Here is a 23,141-nt window from a genome sequence, read left to right as displayed (position 1 = left end):
GCCGCGCGGCTGTGAGCGGGTCTCCTATATCCTGCTTGCGGCAAAACGCAGTCTCCTTGGACATCAATATCACCCCCAGAAGCCACGTGCTTTACGGAAGGTTGTGGGCCCACTCCACTCGGCCTTTGCCCTACCGGGAGCCGCACAGGCTGGAGTTTTTCTTACCTGACCCTGGAGTTAAGACTCTCGGTGGCGGCTCTGGAGGGCGAGAGGGGGCAACACAGGTAAAAGGCATGCGGCGGTGATCGCATTTTTTTAGGAGCGTGTTGGTTTGTTGGGGCTGCCCCTGTTGAAGGTGTTTTTGCTGTTTTACCCTGGAGTTATCAATCTATGTGCATCTGCCACCACCCAGTGGGACTGGTTCGAGACCCGGTTTGGGATTTCCTTCGTGAGTTTTGGTGAAAGGGGGAAGGCCTGACTCGCAGCAAGCAGGAGGGTCCTAATTTTGATCCTCAGAGAGGCATTTTTTGTCAGCAAGTGGCTTTAAGCACCGTCGCTAGTAAGCTGGGTTCAGCTTCCTTATCGCAGTAGGGAGCACGTCAGTTGTATAAGCTGAGGGTCCTGAGTTTGTTCCTCAGAGAGGGCATTTATCGTTAGTTTGTTGAGGCTAGTGTTTGCATGGACATTAGCTCACAGTGCTAGGGTGGCTCAAGGTGAAATTTTTTGTTGGCAATAAGAGGTGTATTTATTTATTTTCCTGAGTCTCTTTTGGTGGGTAGCAGGCCCCTCATCCCCATATTTTGCCTCCTGTTTGCAGAGATAAGCCACAGTTAAGGAAAAGTATTTAGGTGGAGAAGTGCTTGTGGAAGCGTTTGCTACAGGAATGTCTGGGGGACCAAAGAAGGGTGTCACATGGTCACACCCAGCTAGTAGGATGGGAGAGATGATGTTCAGGATGGAGCACAGGATGGAGGCAATGGATGAGAGGTTGGCATTTCTGTAGGCACAGGATCCTCAGGGAGGGCAGCCAGTGGAGCCAGCAGTACCGGACAGGCCCCGTAGGCCGGGGTGGCACCCCAGGCAGCATTCCCTCCAGTCAGGAGGCATGGCAGGGGCAGGATGGAAATGGGAGTCAGGGTTCCGAGGCCCCCCTGAGGCAGGGTAGGTTTGCAGTATAAATGGGGGACTGGGTAGTGATCCAGCAGAGGTGGTGCCTGTAGGCAGACCCAGTGGTAGAGAAGGCCAGGTCAGTTTGCCTACAGTGGTGGTGTCGCCAGTGAATGGCAGCGGCATGCAGACTGTGAATAATAGTGCGCCAGCTCCAGTGGACTTGGTTGGCCACACAGATTTGGTGGCAAGTTTGTCCAGCGTGTTGCCTTGGCTTTCAAGGGCAGGTGTGTGGTCCACACCATTGTCGGGGAGTGTATTGGCAGGGGTGGTGGAGGCTGACCATATTGAAAGGGCTAAGAGGTTGGCGGTGCATGTGAATGGCATTGGTAATGCTGCCAAAGGCAGGAAGGGGTAGCAGGTGGGCCAGCAGTGCAGGGACCAATGGTGCAGGAATCTCGCAAACATGTAGTCGCCTTCAAACAGTGCCAGCAGCAGCAGGTCCCTTAACTCCCATCAAGGAAACTACGCCGTCAGGTATGCTCACAGAACCTGATCAGTTGGGCAGGCATGTGCATCCAGACATTAAAGAGAAGGTTTGGAAAGGTGTTATGTGGATATCTGTGAGTTAATTGTAGATACGCCTAAAAGGCAGGAAGCCAAATGGTGCAAGGAGTGCTCCCATTCCTGGGAGTGAGGGCATTGGCCATATAAGAAGAGGATGGAAGAGGCTATCATGTATTGGGTTTTTCAGGCAATCATGGCGGAGAAGCTCCCAACATTGGGGGGCAGTTAGTGTGCTAGGATAGCTTGTGCGCATGATGAGTTTGGAGTTATGGCCTGAAGGGAATAAAGACAAGGAATTTAGGCATATTAAGGCTACTAGACCCACTTTGGGATGGGATCAGATAGATTTGAACATGACTCTGGTGGAGTGCATTAATCAACAAGCTGCCAGGTGTAAACTGATCTTGCGATTACTGAAAGAGATTGTATTTCTATGCTTGAGATTAAATGTTGATGTCAGAACAAAACATGTGCCTAGTATACTGAACAATGCAGCAGATGCTTTATCTCGTTTCAAGATGCAGGCATTCAGTTATAACCACTCTGAAGCAGCGGAGTTCCCCTCACCGTTCCCAGAGCATCTATGGCATTTTGGTGCCCCAGTATACCAGACCTCGTTTTGGCCAGCTTTGCGCACAGGACAAGGCGCGCCTTTGAGGGGGCATTTTGCACATATTGCAGGTTTCAGGAAGCACAAGGGGAGGGAGTTGGTTCTCACAAGAGTCAGTAATATAATTATTGGAGTACCTGTGAGCGGTAGGGAGATCTGTCTCCTATGCCAAGAGTCATATTGTGCCAATTTCATTATTTGCAGAAATGCTTGAGTACTCGGATGGGGCAAAAACATTTGTGGTGCAAAGGGTGCTGAGGGGCTGGCAACGTTTGGAAGGGTGGAGAGCACTTTCCAGGCGCCCCAGAGGTACAGCAAAACTAGCAGAGATCATGGCCTCTCTTGATGTGGTATGTAACACATCAGATAAAGTTCACCTTTTCAGGGCGGTATTCTCCCTGGCATTCTATGGGGCATGATGGGTGAGCGACTTGGTAGCAAAGAACAAAAAAGATTTGAAGGGTAGCCCACAGTGGGCAGACATACAATGGCCAAATGCCCCCCTGGTGATCACCATTACCAGTTCTAAGACCGACCAAATGGGTAAAGGGGTCACATACTGCTACACCAAGCCCAAAGGAATGACTGTTGTCCACTGGGGAATCTGGAAAGTTTTCTGGCGCACTGGGTGAAAGGGCCAGGAGGCCCCCTGTTGGAATACCATCATGGGACACCACTCACATGGTTCCAATTCTCCAAGGTGGTCAAAGGTGCACTGGAGGCTGCAGGTTTGGATCCAACTGAATAGGGTTCTCATTCATTTCGCATTGGCGCAACGACCACTGCAGCAGGTATGGGGTTGGTGGGACAGAAGGTTCAAAGGATAGGCCATTGGAAGTCTGAACTACAAGCGATATTTGAGATTGAACATGTTGTGAGTACCACCTATTTTTTCAGTTCCTTACCGTATCCTCCTATCAATGCAGATGGTGGAGAGGTTAGGGAATCCAGCAGCTGATTGTTTCATTGCTTCCGGTCTACGCTGGAGCATGAGATGTTACAGGTGTGCTGGTGTTGGGCCATTCTTATGTCAGGCATGCAAAGAGTTTTTATTTGACAGGTGACTACTCATCACTAGCAAGGAAAGATGGATATCAGCTGAGTTTCTGTGGTCAGGGGGGCTGCGCTTAGCCCACTGGAGAACTGCATTGGACTGAATGTTTCCTAGGAGGCTTACGCTTCCAGGGGTGACTATTGTGCATATTGGAGGCAATGATTTGGCGGAGCTAGGTCGGAGAGACTTGTTTGAATTGATTGTTTCTGAAATGTGTTGGCTGGCAAAGAAATTCCCGAAAGCCATTATTGCATTGTCCAATATTGTCCTGAGGTTGAGTTGGAGAGGTGGTGAGTGAGTAAGAGCCATAAGTGAGTCCGAAAAAGTTGAACCGGAAAGTGGATAAGTTGCTCAGGATGGATAACTTTTTCTATTGCACGATGGAGTGCATCTGTCTAAAGAAGGTACTGCAATGTTTTTGGAAACTTTGCTGACCAGGCTAGGCCAGCATGCATCACTTGTCGGGGGGCAGATAGTCGGTGAACTATGCTGGCCTGTGCCGGGTGAGGTCAAGATTAGGGGGACACTTCGGGCCCTTTATGGCATCCTGTTTTACCAAATTTAACATCTGAGTCCCTGGACCCTCCAAGGGGTGCTAACTCCAGGTCAAAAGGAGGTGGCAGGGGCGCGGGGTTCTGGGTGGTCACTGACCCATGGTCCTTACCTGTCAACCACCTGCACAGGTGCATTTGGGCACAACCTAGCACTGGCCCTTACAGAACAACAAACCTGGGTGTAGGGGGTGTCCATGCTAGGAATCCTAAGGGCAGCCGGGCCTCCTGCCCAAGAATTTCAATGTCCACCCCATCTTGCCGGTGGGGAATGACGCGGGTAGGTTTATGCGCCCGCTGCCCTGGAAGCACTAAAGTGCTTCTGGGGCAGGGTATGTTAATCCCACCCCTATTTAAGTGGTCAGACGGCAGCAGGCAGGTCTCTTGTATCCTGCTAGCGGCAAGACGCATTTGCCTTGGACGTCGACATCACCCCCCAGAAGCCACGTGCTTTGCGGAAGGTTGTGGCCCCCTCCACTCAGCATTTGTCCTACCGGCACCGCATGTGCTTGAGTTTTTCCCACCCACCATCCCCAGAGCAGGGGTCCTTCGGGCGTGCTCATAGGGGGTAGGGTGATGAAGTTTATTATTTTATTAAATGATAACATGGTAAGCATTTCATTCATGTGATGGATCATGACATAAGTTTAGCATTTAATCATGTGGTTTGTTCTCTGGTTTTGGTTAAACCCTCACAGTATTTGATTGTCCTGAATTGTCGTATTTAAGTTGGCGGGAGAGGTCAAGATAGGGGAGATACTTTGGGCCCTTTACGGCATACTGGTTTACAAAATATACCATCTGCATCCCTAGACCCTCCAAGGAGTGCTGCCACCAGGCTGAAAGGAGGTGGCAGGGGCGCGGGTGTTCTAGGCGGTCGCAGACCCGCGGTCCTTACCTATCAACCACTTGTGCATGCGCATTTGGGCACAACCTAGCACTGGCCCTTGGAGGACGACAAACCTGGTGTAGAGAGTGCCCGCGGTAAGTATCCTAAGGGCAGCCGGGTCCCCTGCACAAGAATTTCAAAGAAGGTGGGCTCCTCCCATAAGGAGGGCCCCCGTCTTTTGGAATGGAGGAAGGGGTAAAGGGTTAAAGGAAGGGGCAGATCTCACTCAGAACGGATATGGAATAATTTTTGTTGGTTATACAGGAACAGACTAGTTATGGTTAGGTGATTTCCATGTACTAGAGTCTCTGTTAAGGCTAGGTAACATTTGTAAACTGAAATGTAAATAATGCAGTTACTGTTTAAAAAGTTCATAAATTGTAATTTTTATTGTATGAGAAATTATAATAAATACAGCCAGGGGTCTTACGGCCCTTATCCTAAAGAAATAAGAAATGGACTCATTGCATTGTTGTTATGGGGTGTTTGGGTAGGGGTAAGTATTCATATTCATTGGCCATCGGTGACTTCCTGGCCATATCACGCAAGGCCTATGGGACTTTCTGACCAGCCAGTCTTGAAACATCAGCGGCTCAAGTAATATCTGCACCAACCTGTCTGATGTGAAAGACACAGGTTCCCTGGATTCTGACACTTTCCATTTAGACACCAATCACATTTTCCCACCCCATAGCAAGTGATTGGGAGTATGTTCAGGCATTGTTCACTTTGCAGCCCTTTTGTAACATCTGCAAAACTCACAATAAACTTCAGGCCGGCAAAAAGACAAGACACAGTGCATCTGAAGCCCTCAACGTTTTGCAAAAGAAACAATTGATGGACGGAATGCTGGACAATGCAAACATTTACCCCCAGTCACAAGGCACTTTTTGAGCGGGTGCAAACCTTTTTGAAGAGCATGGCAGTTGTGCGCTCGTTCAGATCATAATCACTTGCTATGGCTCACCTGCTCCAAATAGCAATGACCTACTAAGTTACAGCTACTTCTCAATATATTGGAAACCGAAGAATCAACACAAGCATCTGCAATTTGTAATTGGCCTAAAATATTCATTTAACTCTATTTTCACAACTAAATAGCCATCACTGTATATTTTTAAATCTAAAGTCTGCATATGGTTTTCTCTTGATACCTCATCAGCAGTTAGTGGGTGGGTTGGGCGGCAGTTGCCATGTTGTACCCTTGCTGTGTTATGAAATTTAGCATGAAACTCTCCACTACAAAAGAGACAAAACAATTCACATTACCAATGCTTACTTAATACTTGAGATGAATAAAACTGTGAATCCTCACAAAATGTGTGAGCAGGGTTTGCTTTTGGTTATACATGAAAAGCAAGCCGTTTTTTTAAATGGACTACACAACTTTGTAAAATGTTAACACATAGCTGACAAGTGGCTCCAGGTCACATATAACACATTCAGTCAATTCTGGCATTTTATCCAAGTGCACTTTGCAAGCTGGAGCTTTGATACAATAATGATGGTGTTGAAAGCAAAACTAAAAGTCCCCAAAATGAAACATGCTGTTAGCTGAAAAGCCATAAATGGCTGGAGGTGACACTTGGCTTTGGAGGTGACACTTGGCAGACATCTGAAATGCAAAATAAAATCTAATTCTTGATGTTCTGCTTCCTTTTTTGGGAGCTATCAAAGGCTAAGCAAACCAGTGTGTGGCTGGCACTGATGACCTTTCAAATGCAGATGGAATCATCCACTGATAATGGGCCAACACTAACACTCCCTGAAAAAACAAACTGTCCTGTTAAAAGGACATCAATTACCAGACCAATGTGACCAGCAGCAGCTGAACTGACTGAAAACCACCGCGTGCACCTCTCTTTCTGAGCCCATCCTTCTCTTAGAGGTTGGGGTGATGTAGGTGGAACGCTTGCAGCACCCCTGAGATACCCCATGCCTTGAACAGGTGCAGGGCGTGCTACAAGCGGAGCCTTGTAAGGGCACCAGTGAGTTAGATCAGAGTACATAGTTAACAAGCATTTACAATGCAATAGGTCTCGCAGCATTAAAGTTTGAGTTACCGGTATTGTAAATGACAATGCTTTGCTTTAATTTTTTTGTTTTAATTTGCAATTGGTATATAAACATTGTTTGTGAATGGTTAGCTCTTGCTTATGCTAAGCAAAGTTGGCAGTAATATAGAGTGCTAGTCTTGCTTGTTATAAGTATGCTGATTTAAAGCGCTCTGATACCTGCGGGTAAAGTTTGCGCTATATAAAAGTGAAAACTAATATGCTGCATTAGAAAGACATGAACACGCCATTCTGATAAATTAGTCCAAGTAATTCTTTAAAAGCATTTTAATTTTTGTTTTGCTTATACATTTCCAACTCCTTTCATAAGGAAGCACTGTTCTTGTAGTCTTGCTGCACCTGTCAACACACAGATAATTGACAGTGGTACAATATCTGAAGTTTTTTAGGTGACATCACTGAAGCATACAGAGTTTGAAGATAGGCTACTCTCCCACACTGGAGGGCTTGTGGGGGGTTCTGAAGAGTCGTGGCTAGTGACAGGAGGGTGGACCAGCTCTAGAAGGTAAAACAGGTGTCGCATGCTGGGATAGGCTGTGGCGAAGTAACAATGAACTGCGTTCCTAGCCCGGAAGTGTTCGTGGGCACTCCCGTCAACCTATTGTAACAGAAAAAATGGTTTGGCTCGGAGGGCCACACCTGCTAGACAGCATGAGGGAAAGGGGTGCACTTATCTCTCATCAAACAGCAATATGCCCACAACTGTCAGGGAGCACAGAGTAAAGCAAAACCCAGCATGTGGCACGAGTAAGCCCCATAACAAAGCTGGAACATTAAGCTACCCACTGTAGAGGTAGGAAGGTCACATCTGCCAGACAGAGTCAAGCGAAACCTTACAAGTGACAATAGGGTGGGGCTAAAATGCCACCCCTGGTACGAAGGGGCAGCATCAAGTAGTGCCATCCCCGGAGAGTAAAAGGGCAACCCCTATTTTTGTTTTTAAAACATAAATAAAAGGCATTGTCATTTACAATGCCAAAAGCTTAAACTTGTGTAAATGCGAGACCTATTGCATTGTAAATGCTTGTTATTCTGCTCACTAGGACCTAGCATTTTTGGTCTGGGTATTGACAGTGATAGACCTATTGCTAACAATAAACATAGAGTGGGCTTTGAATCTACCCCTTTCAACTGTTGGCTCTTTGTCCAGCCAGTATCAGCCACTGGTTTGAAACTTTGTTAATGAAATCTTGGCTCAGACCAGAGCAGTTTGCTATATGGGTACATCCTTCCACCTCTATATGAATGCTAGACCCTCTTGTCTACTCATGCTACACCTCTCTCCCTCTAATGTCCTAATGCTGCATGCATCAGCACATTAATTGCAGAACTATTGGCTTTGCCAGTGCTTATGGATCTTGGATTTGGTAACCAACTGCCTTCTGGGAGTTGTAGTCTAGCTTGAGAACTGATCAAATCCTACTGAATTCCTCGAGCACGGTGGTTTGTGGAAAGCTGCAAAGGACTACGCCTGTATACATGCTGTCCCAGTGGCTGGGGGTCATAAGGTCACATTAGGCCAGTGGGCCAACCTCAGGCAGGGACAGTACTATAGAGAAAGGTTGCTCCTCTGATAGGCGGTTAGGATTGCGTCAGGCCGACAAGTTAAACTTATAAAATACGTTGTCAAAGCCAAAGTGATTTTTTTTAACACTGGTCAGCCTGGACAGAATGCAACTTCCTACAAAATTAAGTCCCTTCTAGACACAAAAAGTTATTTTTCTGTGGTCTAGAACAGGACTAACGGTGGCCTGAGATTGGGAAAAGCCTGACAGACTGCTGCGGCTGAGGCTTCCCGGCATGACTGCGCTCGGAAGGCATGGGGCCTGTGTTCCTTTTCTGAAAATACACGGAAGGCTTCGGTTTCCAGCAGTGTCCAAAAAAAATTCATGAGCAAAAGGTTAAAAAATAAATTTATCTCAGTAATTCGGCCTTTACCATTGCGTTGCCTGCGTCACTCACGAAAACGCGCACGGGGGTCCTAGGGCGGCAGCCATGAAAAGGGGTCATCTGTGCCCGCCTCAAAATAACCCAGCTGAGCGGCCAGAAATACCGGGGCCGGAGAGGGACTGTGCTAACCGGTGAGACGGGCGCCGGAGCTCCACACCACGGCAGGCTCCAGTCACCTCGCGTGGGGGGGCTCGGCTTATAACTGTCACCTGTCAGGGGCCCGGAGGAGGGGATGGGGGGGTGGCTGCCCTGAGGCAAGAGCAAGGGGGCACTGCCAGAGCAACAGAGGAGATCTTTGGCCAGGAGCGAGAACATGAAAACCTGTCCGGAGGGAGGATAGTCCTGGCCAGAGAGAGTGCCTGTGCCATGAAGGACGGCGCTATGAGCAAGGGTCTCTCGGGGTTTGATATTTACAAATGAACGCGCGTCAGAGAGCAATGAGAAAAAGGCAATACAAACCGTGGCAGGCAATGAGCTTTGGTATGAAATAACCAGGCGAGGCTCCTGGAAAGTGCTGCAGGCTCAGGCCATCCGCCTCCATTCCACCGACAGCAGTGCCAGAGAACGAAACTGAAAGCTAAGTCTTCTAAGCTCATTCCGGCATGCTGAATGGAGCGCGTGTTCGCGTGCGTGCGGCCCGCTCCGATCCGATTCTTTTACATGCGCGAGGCCATCTCTTGTCTCCTGTGGGAGGCTGAGCCGATGACTATAGGTCTCCGGCGAGACCGCGCTTTCGCGCGGTAATCGCCACGAGACCTAAAAATGAGCATTATCAGGCCTATTCTTGAATGCTGGGGTCTAACTCCTATCCCAAACAGACAGCCACCTGGTTGGGCCTCCATCATTATCTATAAATGTATAAAAAGTCCCCGATAGGGGTTCTAATATCCAGATCCTCCACTTGGGCTTTTTTTACCAACCTCCCCCACCACGCAGTTTCAATCACCATGGTCACCATCTTCCATACAGTCAGTGCGAGGGTGGAGTGAGTAGCCTCATAACTCCGTTTATACCAAGTCAGGCCACTCTGGAGGGGCGCTTCTTTTCGCCCATTCCCCTGGGACCAAACAGGTTTGCTCCCCTTTCTAGATTAGACGAATGCGATTGACTGAGCCTTAGCCCTGAACCTAATGCTCCACCATCTGTACCACAGACACTACCCCCTCCCCGCATTGCAGTCAATCCCCGCTAAGAGTGTGTAATCCTGTGCTGTCTGTAATTCAACCGAATGTCCCTCTGGGGGATCTCCCGGAGCAAGTTACATATAACATCATCTCATGGAATATCACAGGATTGGCAGGGAAGTTCCTTGATCCTAACTGGGTATTGTTTATTAAGCAATTCCTCGTGATTTGCTTGCAGGAGACTTGGGCGGTGGAACATAAATTCTTCTTAGAAGGCTATAAAGCCTTCTTTGTCCCCGCCCTGCCCTCGTCAAGGGGTAGAGCCAAGGGTTTCGTCCGGGGCACTCCACCCTTGCACACTGCCTCAACCTGTACATGATCCTCGGGAAGTATACCATCGCCCACAAGGGCGCTATCTACATGGCGTTCATGGATCTTTCCTCCGCATTTGACTGTGTCAATCGGGGGATATTGTGGCAGTCCATGGGCGCCATGGGGGTGGATGTTCCTTTGGTCAACTTCCTGTGGGACCTGCACAGGGACACCAGGGCAAACATCAGATTCTCCCAGGACCTAGGAGTATCCAGGAACTTCACTGTTGACCGGGGAGTAAGACAAGGGTGCATCTTAGCCCCTTTCCTATTTAATTTATACATTAACGAGTTGGACAAAATCTTGACCGAAACTGGGGCGGATTTTCCATATGTAGGGCGTAGGGGTCTTCCGTCCTGCTTTACGCGGACGACGTGGTCCTCCTGGCTAGAACGGCAAGAGGCCTGCAGTCCTTTATGGCCGCTTTCCACAGCTTCATGGCTGACCGTGACTTAGCCATAAATAACTCCAAATCCTACATATTACATGTTGAAACCTGCCCGAAGCGTAATTACTCCTTCACTGTAAATAGTGAAAAAGTACCCATAACCACAACCTTCTCCTACCTGGGCATCTTATTTGATGACCATCTAAACTGGGGCGCCCAAGTTGAGAGAAAACGAGGGGAGATTTTACGGGCAAATGGGGCTATCTTTAGCTTTGCGAGCAAAATGGGCAAGCGCCCAATTGCTGCAATGCTGAAGTTATACCATGCAAAAAGCGTAGCAATTGGCAGTTATGGCAGTGAGCTATGGGGATATGTAACAGTAAAGGGCATTCAGGAGGCAGAGAATAACTTTTTAAAGCAGCTATTGGGAGTACCCAAAGGAACCTCCAATTTAATTACACATGAAGAAACAGGGATCCCATTCATTGGTGACACTATAGCCATGCGCCCTTTGCTCTTTTGGCTAAAGTGTTGGTTAAATAAAGATCTTGTCCTCAACCACCAGCTGCTCAAAGAGGCCATGTCCCTGGACAACATGCTCAATATCCCCTGGTTAAAATATCTAAAAACCTGCTTTAATGAATTGGGGCGTCCAGACCTTTTCTCAAATCCTGAAAAGATTATCCCTGGGGACGTGGATTATGTAAAAAACACTTTCTCCCTATGGCAAAAATTTAATAGAGATGGGGCAGACATGGTAAAACCCAGCGTACGTACATTTATGTTCCTTAAAATCGTTCCCTCGCTGGAACCTTACCTTACGTGGCCACTCTCTTCTCATGAGCGGTTCCTATTAACAAGGTTCAGGCTTGATTATTACCATCTCTTATTGGCCGTTCCTAAGGGAAGCCATAGAGGCCAGGTGCTGTCTCCCTGTGGCTGCGATGACTCATCTCCACAGGATCTGACGCACTTTATGTTTTTTTGCCGCCATTATGATGCCCCCAGAAAGTTCTTTTGAAAGCCCCTTCTCAAAAGGATGAACTTTACTCAGGTTCGCCCAGCTCTCTGCTTTTTGCAAATGCTAAAACCAGAAAGTACTCTATTTGTGGTAGGATTCTTAAAATCGGCTTTGAGATTGAGGAAGAGTTTTCCATGTTAATTGTTTATATACTGTGGCCACTGTTTTAAATGGTAAAATTTTATTACTAGGCTTATACCAATATTTTACGATTCTTTTTAAATACATGTTTACCATTAATGTACTTGAGTCTTAAAACTGTCACCTTTTTTATCTTTGTAACGCTGCTTTTATGGTTTTCTTTTGCAAAACCGAATAAAGTATTTTTGATTTTGATTTTTTTTTTGTATAAAAAGTTGCAATCAGTGATAAATATTCAGATTCAGCAGGAATCTTTATTCTCTGAATAAACAGACTAAATACATACTTTTGTTTAATTATAGAAGGGGATGTACTGGCTATAATGACCCCTGGAGGACTCACCAAGAGTACAATGCGGTGCCTTGCTCAGAACTAGTAACTGTCCTTTACAAGTAACAAAAATGTAATCAGTTTCAGCCAATAAAGCTGCTTTGCAAATCTCAGATTGGTGTCAGTGTACAAGACCTCTAAGCGTCTGAGAAGGCACTTCCGGTAGACAAAGTTAGCATGAGCAATAAAACATGGCGGTAGCTGTTTACAGGCAGTGGTTAATTTGTAAAAGAAATTGTGCCGGGGCTCTCATCAGGAGCTAGCTTCGACCAGCTCATTTCTCCTGTTAGTGCCTCCTAAAACAGAACCAACTACAAACCATGAAACCCTACAAGTGGGGAGGAGATGTGGCGTAATGGCCAGAGCTGCCAACTTCGGAGCTGGGGAACCAGGTTTGAGTCTTGGCATCAACTCAACATCCTGTGATTATGGGCGAATCACTTAATCTCCCCCTGGATACCAAAAATGAATGTGTCCTTAACTGGTGCTCAAGCGCCGGTGTTGATGAATAAGTGCTGGTGCTGAGCACCGGAAACCACCAGCTCAGATTAAGCACTGGTTACAGGTTAAATTGCATTTAAACTTTTCACATATGTGTTCTGAAAGAGCAAGAAGCAGCCATTAGCGATGTCAAAAAGATAACCAATTGCATTGTACTATGGTTGATGGACTGGTTTCATCCTCAGTAGGGCTAGACTTGCCGCTGAATAATGATCCCTACATTGATAATAGGGCTAACACTGCACGATTATGGTCTTTGCATTTGAAGTAGGGCATGCTGATTCATTGAGGCATGTCTACATCAGAGGTGCCGTGGGGTGATGGCAGTCGCAGACGTCCTGCAGTGCTGGAGCGCAGGCCCAAGGCTGACCAGGAGGCTCTGCGCTTGGAAGCCATGAAGCAATCGCTGATTGCATTAGCAAGCAATCATGAAAGCATGAAGGAGGACTTCTTTCAAGATGGCTGATTGGACCTGAGAAGGGACTCTGGGGTCTGAAACAAAGGCACAACCTAAAATAGAACTGGTGCTATATTTAGGAAGCCCCTGAGTTTTCTGTCACTTACAAGTAATGTCTCTATAGTAACTGATGATCATACGAAGATTTTTTAAAGGTATGGATCTGCTGCCCAAGAAAGAAAGAAGAAGAATATAATGTTTGATAGCGCTTGCTGCCACTTCCATGGGAGTTGAAAGCGCTATAAATAACAGATATATATTACTCAGCCTTATACCAAGCCTTTGATCACCCATGAAAAATCAGGGGCTGAATTTAACCCGTGAGAATTCGAAGTTGAATCTTGCCTGAGGGCTGCGAACAGAACTCAGCTGCCAGCACAACGTCCACTCAGTTACCCCTCCAGGTTATTTTATTAAATGCATGTTTATGTAGTGCATATTTTACCCAGAGGTGTCAGAGCACCTGACAATAGAAAGAAGTAAGTTACATAAGGAGTGAGAGTCTCATAGGTACTTGTGGTGGAATTTACATATTAAGAAGTTACAGATACAATCACGATCATAAAAATGAAGGGGCAGATTTACAAGCCCCATGCGCCACATTTACACCACTGTTGCTTCACTTATGCGATGCAGCGGTGACGTAAACCATGCACCACGTTGCACCTTATTTACAACGTGACACATCTAGGGATGTTGTAAAGCCCTGTGCCACATGAAACCTGCGTTAGGTTTCATGTGGGCGTTCCAGCGCAGGGTGGGCATTCCGTCGCAGGAATGCCTCGTAAAAGTGACTCAGCGAAATCTACAAGATTTCACTGAGTCACTTTTACATCGATGCTGCATCAAAACCCTGCGCCTGCTTGAAGCAGGCGTATGGAGTGATGCAGCATGTTAGGCATAGGGCACCCCTGAGCATTGCTGGAGCCGTGTCGCGCTTGCAACACGACTCCAGCAATGCGCCACCCTTACACCACAGGATGCGATACGCGCATCACCCTATACTTGCACCATGGTGGGCCGAATTGTAAATGTGATGCATTCTTGGTGGCCCAGGGAGGGAATTGCATATCGCATCTGTTCTGGCGCATCCCTGCTGATTTGCAGAGATGCGCCAGAACTCGTAAATCTGCCCCGAAAGGTAGCACAGTTAGGGCAATACAAGTACAGAATACATATTTACAAAAATGGAGCTTACATGAATGCCATGGCCGTGAGGGTCCTGACCTGGGTTGAATTATTCACAGAAGTGTCTTTGGAAGAGAAGAGTTTTAAGATCTGTTTTGAAAATCCAGAAAGAGGCGGTGGTTCGAAGGATTGTAAGGGAGTTGTATGCTTCTTGGTTCTCTGTTTCTCTGCAAAGCACCCCTTTTGCAAATGCTGCATCCCGCTCGTTCTGGAATTAGAACTATGTTATGCCACCATTTAAGGAAAGAGGGCGCTAATACAGACAATCTACGCAACTGTAATTTTCACATAGGTGAAAAATTAGTCACAACTGAAGAATAACCAGTAAAGAACAGGGCATGTTTACGTGCTCTAGTCAAAATAGCCCAGATTTAATCATATTTAATGCAACGCAGCACCACAACCAAAGTTTCTGTGCTGCCTTGCACCAAAGGAAGAGAGACAAAATGCGCCAAATCTCCTAAAGTATGGTGCATTGTTTCTCTCCCCCGGTGCTGGTGCACTTTTAGCTGGCAGTGCCAATGCACCCATCCTTATGCCAGAGTAACTATGAACAAGTGAGGCTATAATTCCAACTTGTCAATGGCATGTAATTGAGACTCAGGGATTTTCTTCTTTTACATATTCTGAGTCTGTGAAGATTGTCATCCTAAAAAAAACATGCGCAAAATGCCATCCCAACTATGGGCTTTAAAAATTCACAAGGAGCTAAGGGGCATCTTTCATCTTGCTAAACAATACAGGATTTTCGTTTGTTTTGTTAGTGTCTTGCCAATATTACATTTTGGCATGGGGTTCTGCTGCATTTTACCTTTGACAATGCCTACTGTTTGTAAATCAATTATGTCGGAGCTCTGGGTTTCTTATCACCTTGTAGATTTAGACAGTGGAAAAATAGGTTCAAAATGAATTTAATTTATTTAGAATGTTTGCAATTAAAAATCACAACAGCAAACATAGCATAGGGCAGATCTGTTACTGAAGAAGATATTGATCACACCAGCCGAATGATGTGCCAGTGTGCCATTATCAAATGAGAAGAGATAAACATTTTTAATAAAGCGAACAATTACCTGAAAGGGTCATATCCACAAATGACGTGCCTGCAAAGCGCTAACAAACAAAAGAAATGAGCGGCATTGACTCAGGCACACTGGTTCATCTCTGTTGCACGGAGGGAGGAACTTTTATCTGCAAAATCATTCAAATATTTCCAAAGTTTCTCTTGGGCTCCTACACAACAATGTAGATATTGGGTGTATTTCAATCGAACGCAAAAACTGTGCCCTGTATTATTTTGCAAAAACCACAGTTGATAGACAGAATGCAGAACAATGTCATACATTCACCCCAGTACAGAGATCTGGGCCCAAATCCATCGTTTTTTTGCACTCCACACCACCCCAGTTCAGACATGGCCATATGCAAATCAGTCTGACCCTGTGCATCATGGGAACAGTCCAGCCCGAACGGCCAAGCCATGCCTTCCCTGGACCGGAAACAAGCTTCCGAGGACCGGTTTCTGTCATTCCAGCTGTCTTCAGCCCGGCTTGCTTGAATCCAGTGGTGTGTAGTATTTGCATAGCGCTGACTCCCCAAATTGGTTTGGGCGCAGAAGTGTTTGCCCAAAGGAAATCAGGCTACACCATGTTGGGTGTGTGGTCGGAAGGGTGTTGTATTTGTTTTGAGTTTATGTGACAAGTGCTTTTGTGTTGTGCTTCATGGAGACTGAGGTGCAGTTATTGTGTTATGGGAGGCAGTGCCAGGCGGTGTGATGGGTGAGTGTTTGTGAGAGATAGATGCACAAATTAGAATTGTCAGAAGTACCAGGATATTTAGACAGTTACACAGCTGTTGAAGCAGCGGGATGCTGCCGTGGCGTGGGGGGCGCAGCATTTTTAGGATTATTCTTAGGGGTGCAACATTTTAAAAGAAAAGTGGAAGTATACTTACCTGCCCCGGGCGCTGGCAACCCATGATATGCCGCTGGGATGCTGAGGGCGTGTTTACCAAAAAGAGTGCAGTCAGAGAAGGCCTGGCAATCAACATGCCAAAATACAGGAGTCAGGGAAGGTGTTGAATGAGGAAAGGGATGCTAAAAGGAAGTGGGAATTGGTGACATAAGCAGTAGTCATGCAGCATTTTTTAAGGCAAGGATGCTGTCTGTTGCTGAACTCTTACACCCCGTGGAGGTGAAAGTTCAAGGCTTGCAACCAGAGAAGAAAATACACAATCCTTAAAAGCCTGTGATTCCACCTGCTCCAGCCAAGCCGAATGAAGGCAGAATTTTGAGCAGGGTTTCCCGCCTCAAGCCCCTTTCAAGCTCCAGAATGCTCCCAAAGGCGGACAAGTACTTGTCAGTAGAGACCTAAGCAGGTTGTAGCTCAGACCCTAGCCAGGATGGCACCCCCCCCACCCCATGCAAGGGAAAGACATTAAGCAATGAGTAGGGTGGTGTCCTGGCCTGCCTGGAGTCACAGACCTGCCCTCACCTCTCTATCTAGCCTTCCTCAGATCCCAAAGTACCTTCCTCTTTCGAGTTTAGTCAAGGAGGTGTCTGCCTGACCTAGAATTTCCACTCACACAACTGCCACTTTCATTAGCAGTAGTGAATGGCATCTGAGGTTAAACAGGGGAAGAGGGGTGAATGTAGCCATATCTGTGCCCAAAGTTTCAGCCAGGAAAGTAGCTTGACACAGATTTGGTACTTCTCATTTAGTTCTATCTTTGAGCCGTTCTTTTCTTAGCAGTGAGCCTTGCGAAAACACCTTTTATATGTGTCACCACAAATCAATGTTCCTTCCATCGCCTCTGTCTAGTCCTTTCCCACTCCCTCAAAGCCCACCACTAACTCTGCTCTCACCTCTAGCAAGAGGCCTTTGATCTAAAACAATGGTAGACAATAGATTGCATTCCCTGTCCTAGGCAGCTGAATGCCGGGCCCCCACCAGCAGAGTGTACTAACTGTGTCTGCTGGATAAGAAGGTTCAATATTGACCTGGGGATCAGAGCCTTTGCCTGCCTTGTTCATCCAAGAATGCAGGCCTTGGACCTTGTAAGCACATTTTACGAAATAATCAAACTAACTCATTGCTTGCGATGTCTCTAGATAGCCTTTCGGATACCTGGCACTTGGCCCCATCCTTCTAAACCCTCCTGCTGTGACAATATGGCCTGCAATCTGCCTTTGTTGCCCTTTAAAGATGAATGTAACCAGCCAGGAAAAAGTAAACTACCCTCTGCTACTTTAAGGCTGGGCACAATGTCTTCAGCTATTCATGCTGATTTCTGGGCACTTGAACCCATAGTTCTGACCCTCAGCATTGCAGAGGCATTGCCCACAACCTGCCGCTGGAGGCATTCGAAGATGAACTACATTGAGCCCTGCCCACTAGTAACTTTACACACCTCAAAGCTGTCTTTGTCACAGGGGTGTCTGTTGATGCAGTCTTTGGGGCTTTACATCTCAAGTTCTCCCATTAGGAGAGGACCATTTGGTTCCTTTGTGACATTATTTTGTATTTTTGCATTTGTAAAGAGCTTTTTACCCCTCTATGGGGCTCTGGAGCACTTACCCACACGAATAGCCAGTACAATGTGTAGGGTGTGTGGTTAGAAGGGTGTTGTTTTTCTTTTGTGTGCCTGTGGGCATGCTGAATGGCGCGTGTGAGTTGGTGTCTATCCTTGTGTGCATACATGTGTATGTGTTGTACAGAAAATAAATTAAATGTTGCTTTTTTCTCCCAAAAGCAAAAAATATTGGCTACAATCTCTATTCTTCAATTTTTGGTGGTTTCAGCTATGTTCCTTTTGACAAGTGTGCCCAATAGTTTCCAACTAGTTTGTTTGAGGTAGAATGGTGAAAACTGATCAACAGAGGGAGGAAAGAGTTAAAAGAACATCCTACAGAGTGCCTTCCTAGTCAAAGTCAAAGTCAACTTTATTCCATTGGTATTTCAGACAATCGTAAAATCACATAAAAAGCACATAATTCATTACATAAAATCTTAGACAAAGAAAGTAAATAATTTTTTGCAATTCATTTTAAAATTATAAAAATTAACAGTATTATACCAGAGCTACTTCCCGAAATCAGTACATTAATGAATCATACATTTCCTTAAACAAAGGACTTTCTTTAGAAAAGTTACTATCCTATAAACTCTGTGTTCATTATCCAGGAGCTGTAATACGATTAAGGCTGGACGACATCGTCGGAGCCCCAGCGATTTTAAAATTGATAGGATACATACTTTCCTTAGTTCAATGTAAAATCTGCAGAAAAGGACGACATGTATAGCGGTCTGTGCTGAGAGTTTATCACAAGGACACATTTGCAGGTCTTGGGCCCAGCCATTCATTTTCGGGAAACTATCAAGTCTATGAAAGACCCCCAATCAAATCTGGTCAATAAAAACCTATCATAGGCACCCTGTACACAAGTTAAATAGAGTTGGAGATTAGAAGTAGATAACATCAACTGATTCCTAGTCATACTTCCATCAAATGTTTTATCAAGCACTAGCATAAAAATTAATAAACACTGTTCCCTAGATTTAAAAAGCAGATCACGAGTCAGTGCCTTTTTCAGAAATGTCCAGGTTTAGTTTAGTGGTTTTCATATTTAACATAAAATATGACATGCTTCAACAGCATAATGTGTATTCAGTATCTGGCATCATATGTGTAATCATAATAATATTTAGAATGATAACAAGCATTGGCAAAGCCAATAGGTCTCACAATATAAACCAATTGGCTTCTCCAATCCTTTTTTGAATCAGCAAAATGATTTAAAAAACATTTTGTCATTACCATGCAACAATAGCAAAAATGAATATAAAAGTGAAAATGCATAAACGTGCATGCATTATCACACATGTGAACATATGCCTCACAAAGTGACAATGCCCTAATTTTACCATGTATGCACACTTGGATCACCACACATGCATGTGCTTGCATGATGACATAAGCTATTAAGAATTCTGTTTTATTTTACCAATCCAAGAAGGTAGATGTTCATTTTGGAGTGGTAAATTAAGAAATATAAAAAGTGAGCAAGTATGCATTTGACTTGAACAGCAGCTGCCTGGGAGCAAACAGCAGTTACCTGGCCCTTCAAAAAAGAAAAAAAAAATTGAGACAGGGAAGGGGGAGCAGTGGTGGGTTGGGAAGGTGATGATGTAAGCACTAACCAACAGTGGGAGCAGCGTGAGGAGTTAGCAACAGAGGAGGTGGTATAAGAAATAATTAAAAGAGACAAGACTGAGATGAAGGAGTGAGGAAAAGCTGTCTGTCTGTTGCTGAGAAGGAAGGGGTCCCAGTTTCAGGAGAGTGATTTAATATACATAAAGTAAAATACAAAAAACAGAAAATGCGTCTACAATGTTTTATTCACATTGTAGAACAGACCAACAGATATAGTATCAAACATTGTAAGTTTCAAAGAGGTTGTAAAAGTGCCCCTGGAGGTAAGGAGGACGTGAAATAGTGAGGGTAGTGCAGGTAGGGAATAGTGACAATAAAAGCCAGTATTTATCGAAAGATGGCGAAAATTCAATAATCAATGTGTAACAAATGGTCATAGATCAACACAATATTTCATGGTACACATGCCCCACGTTCCATAATATGCAGAAGTAGTGGGTAGGGGGGGCTGTGAATAAACGGGGATTTGTCGACGTTTCGACCCCACGTTAGGCAGGAATCAGTGAAATCCTTGCGTCAGGGTCTTCATCAGGACGAAGGGGAAGGGGGCTAGCAACCTATTAATAATGAATAGTGGATACAGATTATTTATCTATTTATTAGAAAATGCCGTAGTTGCAACATTTAAAGTAAAAGTGAACACACCGTGTTAAAAGCATACCTGAATTAATCAGTGCTTAATGGTCAATGATCAGAAGGAATCCGCAGTAAAAACGATGTTTCCTGTGGAAAGTACCAACAATGTGTGAGTCCGTAAGGTAAAGCTTAAATAAATCCATAGGGGATATAGAATTAAATAGAACTTACAATAACTCCTAAGTCGGGCATTCCGGCATGATAGGAAAGGTGGATCCGGGGGCGTTAGGCACTCAGGATCACTCAACGTATCTACACAATAAGGGAAATTATTCAAATATGGCCGTTGCACATATGAATATTGGAAGATATAAGCAGGCAGGGGAACGGCTTACCGAATATCGTGAAGAATTTCAGAGCGTCCCCGTTGAAAACACGAACATCCGCGTGAGTCGGGAATCGTGAACTAGACAGAGGACAGAGAGAATGGCAAAGTAATTACTGTTGTAATCTGGATCACCCAAAACGGTTCAAGAGTGGAGAGCGGGTGATCGGTAGGCTTACCGGTGTGGAATTAGACCGGCGTCTCTGCGGGAACCTCGAGGTGGATCATCCAGCTTCCTGATATGATCGTAGTCATGGTAACAACATCACATGACCAATGAAGCTGGAAAACAGACTCAGTGTGTCTGATGACATGGGGAAATTAGATCCGCGTAAACTTATTGCTATAAGGCAATAAATCAAGTAAAAATAGAATTACTTGTAGATTGGACTCAGCTAAAATTTCGGTAAAATATCGGGTAAATTGGAAGACCGAGAAAGTCGACTGTCGGATTAGTACAGCTAAGATGGTTAAGACTCGGCCAGACAAGGTCCGTCACGTGTTGTTGGTATGGAGAGAGGGGCCCAGGGTGCCTACAAAGTAATGTCCCAAGTGGAGGACACAGATTAACGTTCAGGTGGTATACCCCAGATGTATCACATCAGAACACAGTTAATATCTGTCAATATATTATACAAATATCAATTAATGAGATGCATAATATGAGATGTCAAAGACAGATTAGCACGGCGTACCTATCACATGAGGGTAAAGGCTATGCTGGCAGGTCAAAAATTTATCAAAATTAAATACAGATGTTGGTTGACATAATCAAATACATGTTAGAAAACAGAGTCATAGGTGTACCTGTCACATGACGGTAAAGACCTGGTGCAGATGGTTATTAACAGAGTATGGATAGGAATAATCAAAATTAATGCAGAGTCTCAGGGTAAAGTTGTCAATTGAGAGAAGGAACTGTCATGTTCATTGAGACCTGACTGTATGGAATTAAAGAAAAACATCCATTTAAGCTCACGGATATTCAGAATAGTAGTAATGTTGCCACCCCGGGGTCCCAGATTTGCTTTCTCAATTATAACCCATTTGAGGCTCTCAGGGGGATGTGCTGCTGATCTGAAATGTTCCACCAGAGGTGCACCTACTACTTCACACCTAATTCTGGCCATATGTTGCAGAATGCGTAGTTTGGCTTTCTGTTGTGTCTGACCAATGTAGATGAGATTACATGGGCAGACAATAGCGTAAATCACGTCTGAGGTGTTGCAATTTGTCAATGTTTTGAGTGTTATTTTGACTTCGTTGTACTGGAATTCTTTCGTCTGTATAGTCGTATCACATGCCTTACAATGGCCACACTTGTAATGACCAGTGACCGGTTGGAGATTCCATAACGATCTTATGGTGGGTTCCTCCTTAGTGGGAAGGAGAGAACGAACAACATAGTCCTTAACACTTTTCGCTTTTTTGAAGGCGTGAAGGGGATTTCCAGGATGGTTTAAGTCGTCAGAGATGAGTTGCCAATGGCGGTTAACGGTTTGTTTGATTTTGTTGCTTTTAGTAGAAAAAGTTGTAACACAGACTATGCGGTCTGATTGGTTAGTGGTGGAGTCTTTTTGTTTCAGAAGTTCATCACGGGGGTAGAACCAGGCTCTCTTGCGGGCTTTAGTGACAAGTCTCCTGGGATATCCACGTACTTTTAGACGGTTAGCTAGATCTTCAGATTGTTGTAAATAATGTTCTTTATTGGAACAGTTCCTACGAATGCGTAGGAACTGCCCAAAAGGGAGATTATCCCGTAGTGCCCGAGGGTGATGACTGTTATATTGGAGTAGGGAGTTCCTCTCTGAAGATTTCCTATATAGTGTTGTTAGAAGGTGACCTTGATTTTCATATATAGTAATATCAAGAAAGTCGATGGTTTGGTTATTAGACTTAAGAGTGAATTGTAGGTGAGGTAGCTGATGGTTGAGCCATGTATGGAACCTTGTCAATATTGTTGATTCACCATTCCAAATTAACAGGATATCATCGATGTAGCGAACCCAAAGATGTAAATGGTTTCTGAAAGGATTCTGGATATTTAGTACTGTACTGTCCTCAAAAGCCGCCATATAAAGAATGGCTACATCCGGGGCAAAAGGGGCACCCATCGCCACTCCTTGGGTCTGTAGGAAAAATTCATTCTTGAATGTAAAGAAGTTTTTCGTCATGGCTATCCGGAGCAAGGCTGTAATGAATTCGGTGGGAACTTGCATAGGTGCAGATCTTTGTTGGAGACATCTGGTAATGACCGCTAGGGCTTCCTCTTGAGGTATACAGGTGTAGAGGGATACCACATCACATGTAGCAAGTAACTGAGTAGACGGATCAAATGGTAAATTTTCAACAAGATTGATTGTCTGTAAGGTGTCTCTCAAGTATGTCTGTGTTGCTTCAGCTAAAGGTTTAAGAAAAAAATCAATATATCTGCCGAGAGGTTCAAGTATGGATCCACAACCTGACACAATCGGGCACCCTGGTGGGTCAACCATATCCTTATGGATCTTGGTAAGTGTGTAGATAGTTGCCAGGCGAGGGTGTTGTTGATTGAGGTATTCAAATTCACTCTTCGACAGGAAACCTTGGTCCAGCCCAAGTTGAGTTATTTCTAGAATTTCCAAAGCTATTGCCTGGGACGGATCGGATCTGAGTTTTTTATAGCTGACCCCGTCCATCAGTTGGCGCTTGATTTCGGATTCAT

This window comes from Lissotriton vulgaris, chromosome 2_1 (assembly GCF_964263255.1).
Source record: "Lissotriton vulgaris chromosome 2_1, aLisVul1.2, whole genome shotgun sequence".
Classification (NCBI taxonomy): domain Eukaryota; kingdom Metazoa; phylum Chordata; class Amphibia; order Caudata; family Salamandridae; genus Lissotriton; species Lissotriton vulgaris.
The sequence above is the reverse complement of the archived record's forward strand: the minus strand, read 5'-3'. Positions refer to the sequence as shown.